The 15534-nt window shown below is 50.9% G+C and overlaps 1 protein-coding gene across 1 annotated transcript in view; it reads left to right on the top strand.

Annotated features, from left to right (window-relative positions):
* ADPRM (ADP-ribose/CDP-alcohol diphosphatase, manganese dependent) overlaps positions 1–15534 on the top strand; it is a 150212-nt gene that overhangs the window by 31298 nt on the left and 103380 nt on the right. The window lies entirely within an intron of this gene.

Genomic DNA, 15534 nt, shown 5'->3' with positions numbered 1-15534 from the left:
GACTTGCTGTACGCTCTCCGGGATAGTTTGGAAATGGGGTCTTTAAAGAGATAATTAAGTTAAAATGGGGTCATGTGGGTGGGCCCTTATCCAATATGACTGGTGTCCGAGAAGAGATTTACACGCAGACGTATACAGAGGAAAGACCACGTGAGGACACAGCGAGAAGACCACCGTCTGCAAGCCAAGGAGAGAGGCCTCAGGAGACACCAACCCTGCTGACGCTCTGATCTTGCCCTCCCATCCTCCAGAATTATGGTCCGAAAATAGGTGTTTGTTGCTTCAGTTCCCCAGTCTGTGGTACTTTGTTATGGCAGTCCTAGCAAAGTAATACAGGAAGTGATCATTGCCAACCAAACGGAGGTGTGGGTGGCAAGGAGAGAGTGGTGTGAAAATACTTTGTAAACTTGTGTGCTGTGCAACTCCCCCGCAGTTTATATTTTTCAGTGTTGTCTGGGGCATTCATGGTCACTGTGTGGACATGTGTTGTTTTTGCTGGCGCAGGGTTCATTCCCCTTCTTATAGGATCAGCATCCCAGTTACTGGGGAAGGACCCAGCTCCCACTGTCAGGGCATGTATACCAGGAGGGCTGGCGTGCTGGCGCCTTTCCAGAGATGGGCAGGTGACCGTGGCCTGCCGGTTGGCGTAGCCCATCCTCCTGACCACAGCGATTGGGTCTGGGATGATATGTGATGCAGGTTGCCCAGATTCAGTCCTGTGCTGGAGGGAGGGTTGCCAGATAAAATACAGGAAGCCTAGTTACATTTGAACTTCAGATCAACAAGGAATAATTTTTTAGTATAAGTGTGTCCTAAAGATTTGCTAAATCCGGTAACCCTAGCTGGACCATTAAAGAGAAGCTTTCTTTTTGCTGAGGGTGTTGAACTGGTAGCATGTAAGCTGGAGCTGCCAGGAGAAGGCTTTTTCGGAGGGTGAGCTCAGGTAGAGGAAGCAGAGCTCAGAGGGAAGGAAGGCAGGAACCTGGTAACATGGCGTGAGCGAGGCTCTGGGTCCAGCCCCGCCGACCGCTGGGCACGGCCTCACCACCCTTCAGCAGCTTTGTGAGCCATCTCAGCCCCTTCCTCACACACAAGCCTGTGTGAGTCCGCTTTCTGTCACTCACGACATAGAATGATGACTTGTAAAATCACGATTCAGTAGTTGGGCCGTTGCTTGAAATCCTCTAAATCCTCCCGCTGCATGTTTGTCCGGATTTTGCAAACATAGGCTCAGCCTGAAAAGTCGTGAGAAATAAGTTTAAGTGAATCCAGTATCCCAGAGAGCTCCGCTTGGGAGCTCACTCCATTTCCCTTTTTAACTGCGGTGTCACACGCTGCGGGGATGAGGAGGTTTGGAAGGGACCGGGGGCCTGTCAACGCTGGCCTCCCCCTGCCGAAAGGGCGGCACGCGGGACCTTCATCCTGCCAGGCTGCTCCCGGGCTGCCAGGTCAGTGGCAGCGTCATGAGAGCAGTCAGAGCCACTGGCGCCAGGCAAGGGGGACTCGCTTCTCCACCAGAACCCGACAGTGCCTGGGTGGCATGCGGACGTCTGTCCTCTGAGAACTTGGAACTAGAGGTGCTTGCTTGAGTGTGGGTGTTGGTGATGGCCACCAGATGATGTGTTTGGGGACAGGGATGCTGGAATAAGAGTCATGCCCCGTGCCCGATGTTGCCCGTCCACCTCCCTCTGTCCACCACCCGGCTCAGCAAGGTTCCCCCTCGCATAGTCTGCTGGTTCTGTGTTGGGGAGGAGCTGGGGTGGGGAGGGGTTTGGAATAGGACAGCAGAGGGACTCTGCCTGGGCTGTACCGGCTGCTCCTAAGGTCTCTGAACTCAGACATGCACCTCACCAGGGCAGGGATTGATTTGCTTCTGCCAAACCCATCTGGTCTCCGTGAAGGACTCAGGTTTCTCCTGTTAGCAAAACGTAGACCATATCATGAAAGCCCTAAGTTTACTCGTATCGATTAACACTGAAAGACACCTGGCTCAAACAACGTTCCTCGAAATCCTGGCTGTCCCCTTACACCTCCAGTAGGAGAATGTGTACTGGTTCAAGGCACCCTCCATGTGTTTCCCTTCATCACTGTGTCCCTCAATGAGTGAAGCACTCATTGAGTCATTTATTTCATCTGTTCACTGAACATTTATACAGGCCTTAACTACGTTCAGGCACTGAGCTGATAACTGATTACGTGACCGTGAACAGAAGAGATACAGGCCTTGCTCTGTAGAGCTCACAGACCTCACAGGAATCACCCAAACAGTCAGGTGGTCCCAGCAGTTCGAGCTGTGAAGGAAAAGCCAGGGCCGCTCGGGGAGATGTGTCAACGAGGGGAATCGGACCTCTATCAGGGGCTTCGAGAAACTGTCTGGGGAGGTGACTTTTGGGCGTGGCCTGAAAGATGAAGGGGTGAATGCGGTGATACTGGCCCTGAGCTCTCCAGGGCTGGCATGGGCATGTGTGGACACAGAGGAGGCTGGAGAGGTGCCGCCTCGGGAGGTTGGCTTATCCCTGGTGTTGGGAGAGCCCAGAGCAGCAGGGGGCTTGGCTCTGAGGTCCCTGCAGGAGACCAGGAAAGACGCCATGCAGCACGAATGAGCCACCTCGATGGGGTAGAACCACAGGGCTGGGTGCGGGGACATAGTTAAGAGTTTGGGCCTCATGGCTGAGGACTGGCTGCAGGAGGAGGTAGACTCACCTTGGCACCTGCCCATGTAGGGACCCCTCCTCCCTGTTTCCCTGGCTCCGTGCGGTTTCCCTGGAAGGTCAGGGCTTGTTAGCAGTTTATCTCCCCATGTGGGGATGAGAGTCCTCCTCTCCTGCTTCTTTTTACACTTCGCTTTTGTTGCTTTTATAGCACTTCTTAGTTTTTACCTTGCACTGATTGTTACGTGTGTTGTCCACACTCCTGGACTGTCCCACAAATGGCAGGAGAAAAGGACTATAACTTACCTACTTTTATTCCCCTCCCACAGTACCTGGCATACCTGGATACCAATGGTATCCAACAGTGAGTGGGGATGCCTTGAGGCATTGTAAGAATATTGCTGAAAGTTGGGTTTGATGGGAGCGGGGAGTGTGTACTAGTTAACAGGTATTGGGCCTGCTGGGTTAGGCAATAGTCTAAGCACTTTGTCTAGATTAACTCATTTCATGTCCACAACAGGTCAATTAGGTAGATATTGAATTGATGAAGAAATGGATGGATGAATGAATGGATGAAGAAACTGAGGCATAGACTAGCTTTTAAATACACTGGTTGAGAAAGACCCCAGCTCTCTGACCTGCCAGTCAGAATTGGGTTCTATGGGTTCATGGAAGCAGCGAGCAAGGTAGGCCCAAAGCTCTCCCACCCGTGAGGGAGAAGCATTTCACTGAGTAGTTGCTCCTAACTAGAGCTGGGAGAGGGAGGCTTTGAGGGGTCATCCATAGACACAGGCTGGAGGGGCAGTCCTTCAGGGCCTGCTTTGATGCCAGCTTGCTTATCTCTTAGCTATTTTCAAGACCAGAGGGATTTTCCACCCAAACCTTGACTTTTAGAGGCTGATTAGATGAAGCTGTATTCGGAGGTAGGAAAAGGTGAGTGTCTTTGCAGCCCCCTTCTTCTCCAATCCTGACTCTCTGAGTTTGGACCGGGCTGAGAACTGTGGGTGTCCACAAGGTGGCGGGCTTCTGCTTCCAACAACTGCCGGGAGGAGGGCACAGTGGGCCGGCTGTGCTCCCCTTGGCTCCACCTGCGTGGCTGTGATGTAGCCTTTCTGGGTGGGTATGATGTTGGTATCAGCCTGAGGTGAAGAGGTACAAACAGAACTTTGTACCAGGAAATAACGTCCCAGCAGGGGTGTTGCTGACCTGGAGCTGAGCTTTGCTGTGTCCTGGCAGAGCTTCAAACTGTTTGCCATCCCAGGATTCCAGGAAAATCAGATATGCTTAAAGAGAGCCATCGCTTCTAATATTGGAGCGTTCCAAAAGTAAATAATAATGACAATAGCTATCAATTATTGAGTATTTACCGTGAGCCCGGCTGCTGCCCTTTCAACATCTTAACAGTCACCACAAATTGTGCATTTCTGACCCTAAACTCGTCTTCTTCCTCTATCTCACAGGGCCCACCCCTTAGGCTTCCCTCCCTCCACGAGTGGCATTGTCCCCTTTTCAGTGACTCTTTGCGTTTCTTGCATACGGCTGCCTTAGCAAATGATCACCAAACTGGTGGCTTAACACCACAGACATTTATTCTCTCACAGTTCTGGAGATCAGAAGTTCAAAATCGAGGTGTCAGCAGGGAGTGTGTCATTTCTTGCCTCTTCCAGCTTTGGGGGCCTCTTCCAGCTTTGGGGGCCCCTTGTGGCCACTTTACTCCAGGCTCTGCCCCTTTACCTTGCCTTCTCGGTGTCTGTCTTCTCCCCTCTGTCTCTTATAAGGAGACTTGTCCTTGGACTTGGGCTCACCTGGGGAACGCAGGATCATCTCATCTCGAGATCTTCAGTTATATCTGCAGGACCCTTTTTCTAAAAAGTCACATCCACAGACTCCAGGGGGTGGAACGTGGATGGGCCTTTTTGGGGGCCACCATTCAGCTCACTGCACCCACAGGAACCTAGGAGTTACCCTTGACACCTTCCTTCCCCTCCCTCCTCATTTGATCCACCACTGGTTCTGATAGACTCTTCTGTCCAGGGTCCCTTCACCTTCATTGCCAACAGCTAGTCCAAGCCGATGGCATTTCCTCCCTAACCTCCTGACTGGTTTCCCAGCACCCACCCTGCTGTGGACTGAATTGCCCCCCCCCCCCCTTCATGTATTGAAGCTCTAACCCCCAATGTGACTGCCTTGGGAGAAAGTGCCTTTAAGGAGATAGTTACGGTTAAATGAGGTCATAAATAGAGTCATAAGGGTGGGGCCCTAATCTGATGGGACTGGGTCCCTTTAAGAAGAGGAAGAGATGTCAGAGATCTTGCCGTCTCTGTGCACGCACAGTGGTCACAGTGGCCATGTGAGGACAGGGCGGAAAGCTGCCGTCTACGAGCCAGAAAGAGAGACCTCCCAGAGACCAACCCTGGTGGCACCTCCATCTTGGACTCCCATCTCCAGGACTGCGAGAAGATGTGTTTCTGCTACTTCAGCCCCCGAGCAGCCCCAGCAGGCTCTGAGCTTCCTCGCACTCGGGCTCTGCATAAGACACATCTCAAACTTCTGCTTGCAGACCCGCCTCCCTGTCCCTTCCTCAAATTGATGCAGGCAGTTCTGAGCATGAGGGATGGAACAGTAAACAGTCTTGTGTGACGCTGACAGCCCCGCCGCCCTGGCTGCCGATGGCTCTGAGGGTAAAGCCCTGCATTTGGAACACGGTCCAGGAAGCCCAGCCTGTCGCCTCTATGCATGCCCTGTCCGCCTCCTTCCCCACTCCTGCCACGCGCAGCACCTCCTGCACACAGCCTTCCTCGGCTTCTCCAGTGGGCAGTTCCCGCCTGGAAGGCTCCCCTCTGCCCGCCTCTCTCTGGCTCCTACACCACTCTCAGCGCCTTGAGCGACCCTGTCACGTGCCCTCAGCAACTGTCACAGCTCCCCTTGCAGCACCGATAACAATGCAGTTAAACAATTAATTATGCAGTTAGTTGTTTGGTGTTGCCCACCAGACTGAAAGCACTATGAGGTCTGGGCCTGTTTTTGTTTCCTGTTGTTTTCCCCGCGTTTAGCGAAGTCACAATAGCAGGCACTTGTTAACTACTGCTGTACATGAGTGAGCACAGGAGTGAACACACGGCTCTAATCCTAGTAAGCATCTCACTTCCTTTAGATATTTCTATTTCCAGTGTTCAGATATGAGAAGTAGGGCACAGTGTGGCTCGGTAACTGACCTGAGGGCTCCCAGTTAGAACAGCTGGAGCTGAACTTGGAAACCAGAGCTTTCTGATTTCACAGACAAGGCTCTTCACGGCCATGACTCAGACCCAGTCTGCTTCAGATGATGAGTGGATTCTTAACATCCTAACTAGAAATTCATTAAAGGATAATTTCCTTTATTAAAATAATCATTGCAGTCAGCAGGAGGATGGATAAACAATCTGTTATAGTCATTAATGGAATACGAGTAGCAAGAAAGGGAAGAGGATTACCAATAACACGCTATTGCATTGACGAATTGCAAAAACGTTATGCTGAGCTAAACAAGCCAGACACGGAGAGTACACGCTCTAGGATTCTATTTATGTGAAATTCTGGAAAAGTCAAAGTCATCTATGGTGAAAAACATCAGATCAGCGGTTGCCTCTGGGGTGGGGGTGGGAACCGACTGGGAAAGGGCATGAGGGAACTTTCTGGGGTGATGATGATGTTTTGTATCTCAGTAGAGGTTTCACTTACCCAGGTGTGTATGCATTTGTCCAAATTCAGCATATGTATGCATGAGATGTGTTAACTTCTCTGTTTGCAAACTTTATCTAAAAAAAAAAAAAACTCAAGCAAATATTGAACTCTAGTTAATGATATACACACCAAAGTGTTTAGAGATGGAGTGTACTAACATCTGCCTCTTACTCCAAAATGTGTCAGAAAATAAGATCGATTGATAATGGACAGAGGGATGAATAGATGGCTAGATGTGGGGTAAAGCAAGTAGAAAAAATGTTAAATGTAGACTCTAGGTGGTGGTATATGGGTGGTCACTGCACAATACTTTCAACTTTGATCTGTGTTTGAAAATTTTCATAATGAGTTGTCAAAAAAAATAAGCTGAAAAAATGTATTTCAAAAGTAGCTAATGTTTGCTGGAATCGATAAGACAATCCAAAGATGCAGGAATAGAAAATTAATCATTGTCGTTTTGCATCAGTTTCAAGGGAATGATAAGCAAGGAGGCACAGAGAAGGGGCGGGGAAAGTTGGGACCAGGTGGGACCGAATTTTGGCAGGACCTGGGAGAGGAGACTGCGGGTGGGATTCTCCTCAGGCTAGAGTGGCTATAGAATTGAGACTGTAGTATAGACAGCAGCCACCTCCTCCCCTGGTCATCAAGGGTGGCAGAGTTAGCCCTCAACACTTGCTCACCTATGGTCCAGTTAGAAACAATGACATTTTTAAGATGTCATCTTAAAGCTAAGCTGAGAGAAAGTCTAGTAAGTTTTAGGAGTAAAAACAATGAAAATGAAATGCCAGGCTCATGTTTTGAACCGGATCAAGCTACTTTCTAGAAGGACTGCACGCTGACACTACCCCATTTGCAGTAAATTCAAGGCTGCCTTCTCAGGGGCCGCGGATTGAGGAGCCTGGGTGGCTGGGGTGTGATGACTTTGATGGTAGAACGGATACCTCCGCGTGCCAATCCTGTCCCCACCACTCACTGATTACGTGGCCCTGGGCGCATTACTCAGCCTCTCCTGGCCTGTCTTGTCAGTTCCAAAGTCTATCCCCGGTTTTCTGTTGCTCCATTTACCAGCAGCTTTGGACATGGCTGATCAGGCCCTTCTTGAAATACTCATTTCCTGCGGGCAGGGGCCACCTGTCTCTCTTAGGTCCCTCTCAGCCTTCCTGGGCACTCTTTCTCAGCCTCCTCTGCCTGATCGTCATCTTCCCATCACACATCGAACTACCCCCGGCTCAGTCTTCAGCCCTCTCTGCTCTCTCTGCACCCAGCCCCGACGTGCGATAACCCGTGTGAAGTCAAATCCTCCATCCCTCCCCACGGGCTCCTTCCGTTTGGAAGTGGCACCACCAGCTCTCCCAGTTCTTCAAGCCAGACTCCTTGGAGTCGTCCTCGACTTATTGTTCTCTCCTGTACTTAATTCAGCAGCAAATCCTATTGCTTCCGCTTCTGAAATCCACCCTCCTCTCCACCCTTGGGGTCATCACTAATGTCTGTCACCCGGATGATTGCATTTGCAGCCTCACTGATGCTTCAGCTTCCGCTCTTGTCCTAAACTCTATTTTCCCCACGGTAGCTAGAACCATTCTTTAAAAAAATATCAAGATTCTCCCCATCGCAAAACTCTCCGATGATACCAGAATAAAGGCCCATGTCTGCATCCTTCCTACATGGCCCTTGACCTCCCTGGTCTCGTGTTTTACCCTTTCCCCTTTGCTCATTCTGCACCATGCCTACTGACTTCCCAGCTTCCTCCAACAAATCAATCAGCTGTCACCTTTCTTGATGCTATTTCCTCCACTTGGACTGTCCTTCCCTCTCCTATGGATTGATCTTTCACTGCCTTTAGGGTTCTCTCAAATTGCATCCTATCCTAAAGATTGCACTACTACTCTATCAGAAATGGCATCCTTCTTCACTTTCTATCCCTTTACTCGGCTTTCTTTTTCTTCTAAGCACTTCTCATTGCTTGATATTCTGTGTTTATTTACTCATTTTTAAATGACCTGTCTCTTCCTACTTGAATGTGAGCCCAGTGAGAACATAGGCTTTATGTATTTTACCCATCACTGTATCCCCAACGCCTCAAACAGAGCCTGGCACACAGTAGTTTGCCAATAAAGAACTGTAGGATGAATGAACAAGTGAAGAGATGCCCAGCTCTGTGCTGGCCTGGAAAATGCACCCACAGAATGATTTTCTTTCTTTCTATTTTTAAGCTTTTATTTTATATTGGAGTATAGTCGATTAACAATGTTGTGATAGTTTCAGGTGCACAGCAAAGCAACTCGGCCATACATATCCATTCTCCCCCAGACTCCCCTCCCATCCAGGCTGCCACATAACACTGAGCAGAGTTCTCTGTGCTATACAGGTGGTCCTTGTTGGTTATCCATTTAAAATATAGCAGTGTGTACATGTTAATCCTAAACTCCCTAACTATCCCTCCCCCCCACCCTTCCCCCCTGGTAACCATAATTTTGTTCTCTAAGTCTGTGAGTCTGTTTCACCCACAGAATGATTTTCGTTGCCATAATGATGGTCCTTTATGGAGAAAAAGGACAATTTGTGGGGAAGGTCCCGATTCTGGTCCCAAAGTTGGGAGCTAAGTGTAAAAAATCCGTAATCCCTTGGGCAGGTTCCTTACGGGTATGGGTCAGACGTTGCTTTGGTGACCTGGAACTAGAGTGTCACATGACCCAGAAATGACTGCCCCTGCTTCCTGGTCAATAGTATGTCCTCCTGCCTAAAGCCCCTTCCTCACTTGGCTCCCGATTCCCTGTTTCTGCCTGGGGAGCATTTCTTTGAAATGACCCTAACCTACCACCACCCAGAGCACAGAGCTTTCCGGTGGCTGCAAGACAGTGCTATGACACATTTTAACAGAGTCTGTTAAAAGACTTACCAGAAGTCTGCTGGGCGTGCTCTGAAATTAGTTCAGCTTAGATACTGGCCCTTCTTATCTCTGCCAACAAACAGATACAGCCCCGTGTACCACCTGCAGGAAGTGGGGCCTTTGATCTCTGTGAGGAGACCTGCGTTATGGCTCTTTTAAAGATTGAATTACATTCCAAGTGTGTTTTAAGACATTGTAGTCTATGGAAAGAAGCAGGATTCATTTATCAGAAAGGAGATTTTAAGTTCTACAATCATGCAACAAATATTGAGTGCCTACTTGGTTGATAATATAGCAGCTGCATTTGATAAAGTTCAAATACCTAATAGAAAGCAGCAAGGCAAAGAGAGGAGATGGAGAAAAACACACTTGCATGCAGAGAGAGAAGGGGAGGGAGGAGAGAGGGAGGGAGGGAGGGGGGGGGGGAGAGAGAGAGAGAGGAGAAACGCTTCGCTTCGTATTTGAAGAGTGTAATCCCAGGGATGTGTGACTGATGTGGGTGTCACTGGATTTTGCTTCTGCACCTTGTTGGTGAGCTGGGAGCTTGGGGCAGAGTGAGGCTTGCTCCTTCCTTCCTTTTATTTTCCTTTATTAGATCCTAAACTATCTCAGCAGAAGATAATTTGCCTACCTTCCTCAATAGCTGATTCATTCTTCCACCTGCCTGTGTGTCCATCCATCTGTGGTCATTCATTTCTAGTGGGCATTTGTGTTCTCCTCTCCCTTTCAATACAATCCCAGTTTCCTCTGTGAATTCATCTATTCTCTATTCTCACTCTTGGGGCTTGGCTGGGGTTGACCCCACCCCAGCTCTAGCATCCCCTTGGCCACGGGGATGGGTTCAGAGAAAGGCATGTACCCCAATTTAGGCTAAAGAGAGAGTGGCCTCTCCTTCCCACCCCACCCCCGCCCCCTGGAACGTACGCTGCAGTTACTGAAAGTGATCTGCTCTCTTCTCCTGGACCATGTGGTGTGAGGACATGAGGTCTAGTGTACCTGGAGGATCTGGGCCACTAGGAGGAGCCTAAGGGTGCCACTAACACCACACAAGATGAGAGAGACAGAGGCAGAGACAGAGGCATGGAGCAGAGATTGATTAGGTCCTGGATGCCATGGTTTGAGTTACTGGGTCAAGTCTCATTTGAAGCTAGAACTATTTCTGAACATCCCAGATTTTTTTTTAGCTAATACAGACTTTTTGCTTTAGCCAGTTTTAATTGGGTACTTAATTGGGTGACTTGCAACCCCAGAGTATCCTGAGGGACATGCCATCTCTCCAGCTGACGTTTATGGGGTCACGGCCATGTGCTGGGGTCTCTGTCCAGCAGGCACAGTGAACCTGGTGAAGTTGGGTGCCGCTCACACGGAGGCGAAAACTTACTGAGAAAGGCAGACAATTGCATAAGCGACAACAATAAAGCATGTTCATCCTATTGTTAAAAAGCAGCGTGGATGGTATGATCGGCCCCGTTTTTTAAAAATGATATTTATGGATCTTTATGCGCCTGTGCTTAGAACAAAATATGATAGCATGCTCTGATCTCTGGGCGCTGTGCAATGCGGTCTGCTTTTTTCTTTTACATTTGGCTTTGTTTTTGCAATGGACTTTCATTGTTCTAATAATCAAAAGGGGGAAATGCTATTAAAGTCAAAACGATAAGCCTGGTAAGTGCTATGCCGGGAGAAGGACTGGATGCTCTTAGAGAGCTTAGCAGGGACCTGCTTTGAGAAGCTGCGAAGCTGTGCAGGGAGCAGTAGAGGAAGCTCAGGAAGACCTTCCTGCCGCGGCCTGTACGGGCTCACCCCCTGCATGGCCCCCGGTCAGGGGAGCCAGCTGCCGGCCCTTTCCCTAGGCTCTCTGGAGCAGGTCCGCGGTTAGGCCGGGAAGGGCGTTTCCGCAGCTCATCCTTCTGCATTGCCAGTGTAGGGCTGGTTACTGGAAACACAAGGCCCTTTCCTCTCAGGGCTCCAGAAGCTGAACATTAAGAAACCATTGCAAATAGAGTAATTGCTCAGAATGAGCATTAGCGTCCTCTTAAAAAGAGGCAGCTGCTGTGACTATAACGTCGAATTCAGCAGCGCTTCCTGAGAACCATGTTAATGTGATTTGTGCTAATTCCCTCCTTGCTGCCTGGGGGCCCAGTCCAGAGCTGTCCCGGCTCCTGCCCTCAGTCTCTGCGGAAGCATGAGCATCCTTCACTCCTTTTCCTGGCAGGCAGGCATCGTCAATCAGCAGACTGCTGTTGCTCATCCACTCTGTGCCTGACTTCGGACCGGGTGCCGAGGGGTTGGGGAGGGGATGGGAACGAGGTGGGGGAGGGGATGGTGCTTATTAAGCCTCACTAAGTGCCTTTGAGGCGTTAGGCATTTGTCCAAGGACTCAGGACAGCTGTGCTAAGAAATGAACGAACTGGGGAAGAGCGCAGCACAGTATCGAATGTACCCCTCGCTCATTTATTCACTGTGAACAAGACAGCTCTGGTCTCCGCTGTTGTGGAGCTTATGTTCTAACGAGACAGACCTTGAATCAGCAATTGCACATCGACTGATTTAGCTACAGCAGTGATTTGTGTGATGCATGAGTACAGGGTGCCATGAGAGAATGAAAGGGGGCGAGGTGTGGGCTGACCTGGCCTGGTGGGGGGGTGGGAGGTCCAGAAAAGCTTCCTGGGGAAGAGAGATCTGAAGAATGAACAGGAACTCACCGAGCTAAGAGGAGGAAGAGCCTTGCAGGCAGAGGAAAGAATTGGTACCATTCGAGAAGCACGGGAGGCTGGACACGGAGCAAAGTGCAGAGGTGGCACCAGCTGGTGCAGGGCTGCTCCTGTGGTGGGCGGGGTGCCTGACGGGAGACCCCCAGGTTCTAGTCCCACCTCTGCCTCCACTCCCTTTGTGTCCCCATGTGAGTTACTCACACTTCGTTGGGACCCACTGTGTGCACTGGGGTCTCTCTGGGTCTCAGCGCCTCAGCAGAGCACATGGGAGGCTGCTGAGGTTCTGTGCAGTGCTGAAATCCCATGATTCTGTAAGTTCTAGGCTCTGGGCCTTGCAGGGGTGAGATGAGGCCCGCGGGGGTCTGCAGGGATTTCAGGGTGAGGGAGTTTGGTGAGGCCAGTGGGGCCTCAGGGTCTAAGGGTGTGAAGGGGGAGCCCCTGTTGTGACCAGGACGGAGTCCTCCGTCCCGGGCCTGCACCCTGCCCACACCTGGGTTCCTCTGTCCACCCTCACCCTGCAGTTCCTGGGCGTGCCAGGATGCATTAGCCCTACAATCAGGGAGGCTCCATGAGTCCTTCTCCTGGGGCGCCTCAGCCCCCATGTAATCAGGGCGTGAAGGTAGACTTGGTGGCAGGGGAAAGGGTGTGGGCATGGTTCCAGATCTGCCCTTCATGGGCAAGGTGACTGGGGTGGGCGCTGACGTGCACCCAAGCCCCTCGTTAGGGATGAGGAAAACTTCCCTCCAGCCGTGGGGCGTGCTGCAGAGGTGGGTTGCCTCACTTGAACAGAAAAGCCTTGCCCAAGGTCACAGCTCCTTCCAGGGGCAGTCTGAGGTCAGTGACAGATCAAAGCAGGGTGCAAAGGCCTGGCTCCTTCTGTGAAACTTGGGACGACGCCAGAGCGCCAGCTCAGCTCCTAAAGTCCCCACAGGGGTGACTGCAGAGCAGCTCAGCTTCGTCCGCTGCCCAGTCCTGTTCCTGTCCTGCACACAGAACTTGTCTCCAAGTCTGCTTCCCGGGAACCTAACCTGTGACAAGTCCCCTCCATGCTTTCAGCCTCAGTTTCCTCATCTGTAAAATGGGAATAATAATGCCCACACCATAGTTTGTTGTGAGGATTGAAAGAACTAATAGTTATCAAATTCCTGGTGGTGGGATCGTTTGTAAAGATATTCCTTTGTGTTCTGTCCTGTCCTCAGCGCTACGGTGTTCGGCACCCCTGTGAGAGGAATGAGGGGTTCCCTCTGTTCTGAGTAGGGGCCACTTTACCTCAGGGGTTTGCAACCCATTTTGCTCCTCAGGGAGGGAAACAGACGTTTCCCAGCACCCGGAAGAGGACTCTCAGGTTTTGCCTGAGACGCAGAGACTTGTGGTGGGGAAGGGGAGGACGGATGGAAAGAGTGTTTGCTTCTTCGAGTCTGGTGAAGCTTGGAGGTTTTCTCTTTGGGTGAGAGGAGACTCCTCTCCCCGCCTTCCCTGAAGCCCCCATACACGGGCGGTGGCCCCCTGTGCCCTGAGGCTGGCGGGCAGCAGGGTCTCCTCTTTGGTTGAGGCTCCACTGCCTGGAGGTCCACCTCTGAGCCTGCCTGGAGAATCAGAGCTTGGCAAGACAAGGAGGACAGGACTTGTTGACAGACGGTGTGTCAGGTGGCAAACACCGCAGGCGCCTCGACCCGAGACCATCCTCGCCCGTTTCTCTGGCACCGTGTTAATCCCTCTCTCTCCTTGGATTCTTGTACGAAGACAGTTAGGGGCAAAGGGCCTTCACATGTAGCTGAGGTTGAACTTTTCTCACCCTGATGAATAGGAGTGCAGTCCCACATTCTTGAATTTCTACGGAATCCGTACCCTCTAGTGTAGCCTGGTTCCTGGCACATAGTAAATGCTCAATAAGTGTTCTCTTCTCCTCCCTTTCTCCACTTCATCCTCATCCCTGCCCCACATCCACTGTGGTGATATGTATGTGTCTGTATATATATGTATATAGAGAGAGAAAGAGCTACAAAACAATACAGAAGATACCTACATAGTACCGACACCTGTAATTTGTATAACACTCATGTTAGTTACATGCTTTCATCCATTCATTTAGTTCAGGGTTTCTCAGCCTCAGCACTACTGGCATTTAGGACGGTTAATTCTTCGTTGTGGGGCTGTCCTGTGCATCATAGGATATTTCAGCTGCATCCCTGGTCTTTAGTCACTAGGTGTCAGTAGCAGCCCCCAGTCATCACAGTCAAAAATTTCTCCAGACAGGCCAAATGTCCTTGCAGGGAGCAGAGGGGCAAAATTATTCCTGGCTGGGGACCACTGATTTCAGTGATTCTGAAAGGAGAGAGGGAAAAGCAAAGCATCTCTCTACTTCCCTCGGGGATTTCACACCAAGGAACAGACACCACCCAGCACCTCCCGGCATCCCCACGAGCATGGCCTCACCCTCACCACCTCCACCGTCGTTTTTCCCTGCTGGACAGGACAGAGTGCACGCTGCCCGCTTTCCTCATAGGGGAGGGACCGGCAGCCATCGTGTCTTTCCAGGAGGACCTGGCCATCTAACTTTCCCTGATCCATAACTTGACAGACCCCAGAGGAATACCTCAGTACAGGTGATGGTCCAGGTGAGGTCGAATCTGCTCCCATCACAAGTCTCGGGAGCTGGGAGCAGGCACGGTCTTCTCACCCCGGTGACCGTGGGTCTTCTGTTCCCTGGAAGCTCAGTGAGATGGTTCCCTAGCAACGGCACAGGCCTGTGGCAGCCCCGGGGGAGCACTGGCTGTGGACGAAGAGCACAGGATACAAAGGGTCTTGCATGCTCATTGTGGGCCATCGTGTAAGTGTTTGCTCTGGGGGCTCCTGGCCTCCCTGTGGGCTCTCCTTGCTGGGGGACAGCAGACTGGCCTCTGCCCTCTTCAGGAGGGCTGTTACTCAGAGCTCTGAGTTGCAAAGGCTCTGAGCAAGGACCGTAGGGAGGAGATGACCTGGGTCTGCCTTCTGAGGAAGAGTACATGGAGGCTAAATTCATTCATTCACTCACTCATTCATTCAGTACATGTATTTTGTGCCTCTGCTATGTATAATAATCGAGCCACTAATCTGTGTACATCTCTGGAAGTATCAAGTTGGTTGAGACATGGGTCTAATATGTTGTGCAACAGTATGGAGTTTAAAACATGGACCTTGACCTCTGGGAGTTGTTTTTTTTTTTGCGCTACGTGGACCTCTCACTGTTGTGGTCTCTCCCGCTGCGGAGCACAGGCTCCGGACGCGCAGGCTCAGCGGCCATGGCTCACCGGCCCAGCCACTCCGCAGCATGTGGGATCTTCCCGGACCGGGGCACGAACCCGTGTCCCCTGCATCGGCAGGCGGACTCTCAACCACTGCGCCACCAGGGAAGCCCTCCGGGAGTTTTTTATCTGGTTGCATAACCTGTACACTCCCAGGAAAGCTATAGAACAATATGAATATCCCATAAAATATAAGCACACAGGAGGAATTACCACACAGTCTGTGATGGAAGGGGTGGGGCACGGGGATCTTTATTGCCAGCTCCTGTGTG

The sequence above is a fragment of the Pseudorca crassidens genome, chromosome 19, assembly GCF_039906515.1.
Source record: "Pseudorca crassidens isolate mPseCra1 chromosome 19, mPseCra1.hap1, whole genome shotgun sequence".
NCBI classification, from domain to species: Eukaryota; Metazoa; Chordata; class Mammalia; order Artiodactyla; family Delphinidae; genus Pseudorca; species Pseudorca crassidens.
Note: the sequence above shows the minus strand (reverse complement) of the source record. Positions and strands in the feature narration are given on the sequence as shown.